We start from the raw sequence: 3,776 nt of genomic DNA, 5'->3' as shown, positions 1-3,776 counted from the left end.
CATTTTTGCCATAAGATTTCTTTTTTTCATAAGATTGTTTATTTATTACAGAAAATTGGCTTATATTTAAAAAATGTGAAAACATGGATGGCAGAGGAGTTGGGTTATTATTATATTATTTATATGATATTATATGTTCAAAGAATATACAGTATAAGAACATAAATAAATGTGCCTACAAGAAAACATTTTTATTAATCCAATCCTAGTCTTCTAAATCACTTTACAGTTATATATATATATATATATATATCTGTTATAATATTTAGTTTCTTTTTTATCCTATTTAACATTCTGTATTATCAATTTTAATATTTATATATTTTTTGGTCCATTATATATTTTTTTGTATGTAAATGCCAGTCGATAAACAGGTTTTCATTAAAAGTCATGTTACCTTAATTTATTTAGTGCTTTAAACAAAACTAACCTTGAGGTCATTAAAAAAAATTGACTTGACATATGTATGGTGACGCATACTCAGAATTCATGCTCAGCATTTAACCCATCCAAAGTGCACACACACAGCAGTGAACACACACACACACCATGAACATACACCCAGAGCAGTGGAAATCATTTATTTATTGCTAGCTCGAGACTTGAACCCACAACCTTAGGGTTGGGAGTCAAACTCTCCAACCACTAGTCTACAACTTCCCCTTTTTCTTTTTTTAAATAAACCTAAATAATCGCATAGATTAACACTTGTGCATTTAACATTGTGAGCATAGGTTGTAATTTAGATATATTTTTGAGAGGAAAAAATGCAGTTTTACAAATGCTAGAAACGTGGCTTTTTAAGGAAAGATTGCTATGAAATAGCACACCTAGGTTCCTAACTGATGACGAAGAATTGACAGAGCAGCCATCAAGTCTTAGGCCGTGTTCTAGGTTATGACATACAGAGTTTTTAGGCCCTATAATTAACACCTCTGTTGTTGTTGTTTTTTTTTCAGAATTTAGTAAATTACTCCTCATCCAGTTTTTTATATCGACTATGCATTCTGCTAATTTTTCAAATTGGTCTTTTTCGCCGGGCCACAAAGAAATATAGAGCTGAGTATCATCAGCATAACAGTGAACGATAACACTGCGTTTCCTGATGATATCGCCCAAGGGTTACATGTAAAGCGCGAAGAGAACCGGCCCTAGTACGGAGCCTTGAGGTACTCCATACTGCACTTATGATCGATAAGATAGCTCTTCATTCAATGCTATGAGTTGATGGCAGTCATATAAGTATGATTTAAACCATGCTAACGTACTTCCATTGAAGTTATGCTAAAAAATTTTGTGGTCAATTGTGTCAAATGCAGCACTAAGATTCAATAAAACTAATAGAGAGATACAACCTAGATCAGATGATAAGAGCAGGTCATTTGTAACTCCAAGGAGAGCATCAATTCCATGTGACAGTATTAAATCTAGAGTATGGTTTCAACAATGAGTAGGTCCTGAGAAGTGTTGTCTAACCCCAATAGAGTTCAGAATGTCTATAAATGCTGATCCCAATGCATCTTTTTCATTAGCGACATGGATATTAAAATCACCAACGATTAAAACTTTATCTGCAGCCAGAACTAACTCGGATGTAAAATCACCAAACTCTTTAATAAAGTCTGTATGGTGCCCTGGTGGCCTGTATACAGTAGCCAGTACAAACATCACAGGCGATTTATCTAGAGCTGAAACAACGAATCGATTTAATCGATTAAAATCGATTATTAAAATGGTTGTCAACTAATTTAGTAATCGATTCGTCGCTAAATAAATTTTATTTGCCATAAGCGGCTCATTTCGTGCATATTTCAAATCTGCGGTGACCAAAGTGTGGCAGTAATGAGCCACCGGAGGTTTTACTCAGCCAGTACAGCAGGTGAAGTAGCGAATAGCCAATAGCTGGCCTCGTTTTATGTCACGTGCTTCCCGAACAGCGTCTCTGCAGCATTCAGCGGGAAGTGGGAGTACTTTACTTTGAGCCTTCAAAATGAAGAGTAACCTGTAAACTCTGCACTACTGAACTGTTTAAGGGGCCGTTCACATATCGTGTCTTTTGCGTGCTCAAGTTCGTTATTTCCTATTTAGGCGCGCAGTATGTACTCTCATAATGGAAGCGACGCGGTCGCGACACGCACGCGGTGCGATGCGGCAACACCGCATCCATTTATCCTTTGCTGAAATTTCCGGGTCTTCATGGAGAGGGCACGTCATGGAGAGGGCACGTCATGGAGAGAGCACGTCATGGTTGCTTAGCAAAGGCAGACGCCTCAGGGGCGCTTCTGCCCGAGCGCTTTGGAAAGAAGGAGAAAGCGGCGCGACTAGCGTTTTCCACGCGTTTTTAGGTGCGATATGTGAACGGCCCCTAAGAATTTTATTTGTGCAGATTCTCCAGTACAAGGTTGTTTGCAAATGTTTAGTCGTAAGAGCTGATAACATTGCTTTTTAACAGTTAACATTTAAAGCTTTACAAACATGTTATGTGATCAGTTTGTCGTTTACCAGTTCATAATTCAGACTTGCAGCCTAATTATGACTGAATGAGAGAGGTAAATGTTTGAGTATATTTAAAATGCACTTCTTTTCTAAGTATTCACTGCTCTTTTTCACACAGCAGGTTTTTTGTGTGTGTCCCAATTTTTTTTTTTCTGCACAACCTTCTGATGGATTTTACTTTAAATTGTGAGTTCCATTCAGGTTTCATGCCATTGGCACTTTTTTTCGAACGATTGTTTACAATTTCACAGCATAAGCTATAAAGCTTTTTCCCAGTAAATAATAAAATACAATGTACTGCAATTTTATTCTGTTTTATCCTTATACTTCGTGAAAATATGTTCTCAAAGATTCCTTAAGCTTTGTTTGGGATGTTAAACTACTTTAGGAGCTCTAAGGACTGCCATGGTGAAAACAATATTTGAAATCTCCTTGTGAATTTTGCTAGAGTATGGGTCAGTGTTTTGATTGCAGAAGAGTTCGACAAAGGATTACTAACATAATAAAACAACTCCAGGTATATTTTTGATGAGGATATGACAATGCAAAATGGTTAAAATCTCTTAAAAATCTATGCTGAATGATAAAGACCCTTTATTAATAATTTACTTGGGGAAAAAATTGAAAAATCTAAAATATAAGTACATAAACCGATTAATCGTAAAAATAATCGACAGATTAATCGATTATCAAAATAATCGTTAGTTGCAGCCCTAGATTTATCATTAACATTTGTTTCTCTGGATAATGTTAAATGAAGCACCATTACTTCAAACGAGTTATACTTGAAGCTGAGAAATCTTGAAACATTGATATAAATTAAAGCAACACTTCCCCTGTTGCCTTTTGGACGCAGCTCATGATTATAACAGTAATCCTAGGGGGTGGACTCATTTAAAATAATGTAATCATCAGGTTTTAGCCAGGTTTCTGTCAAACAGAGCACATCTAGATTATGATTAGTGATCATATTATTTACAAAAAGTACATTTATAGAAAGGGACCTGATATTTAATAAGCCAAGCTTTATCATTTGTTTATCCATATTCCATTTGTTTTTTTATTTGTTGAACCTCAATCAAATTGTTACTCTTAAATTGGTTTGGACGTTTTTTGTATTTTCTATTTCGGGGGACACCGTCTCTATAGTGTTATATCTAGGTGAAAGAGTCTCTATATGCTGATTATGAATTAAAAACACTGTATCGTTTACAAATTAAATGATTACCGTGAATGAGAGGTTTAAAACCAAACTCAATCTTATGACTGCTTTAAAGAGT

This window comes from Carassius auratus, chromosome 19, assembly GCF_003368295.1.
Source record: "Carassius auratus strain Wakin chromosome 19, ASM336829v1, whole genome shotgun sequence".
Classification (NCBI taxonomy): domain Eukaryota; kingdom Metazoa; phylum Chordata; class Actinopteri; order Cypriniformes; family Cyprinidae; genus Carassius; species Carassius auratus.
Note: the sequence above shows the minus strand (reverse complement) of the source record.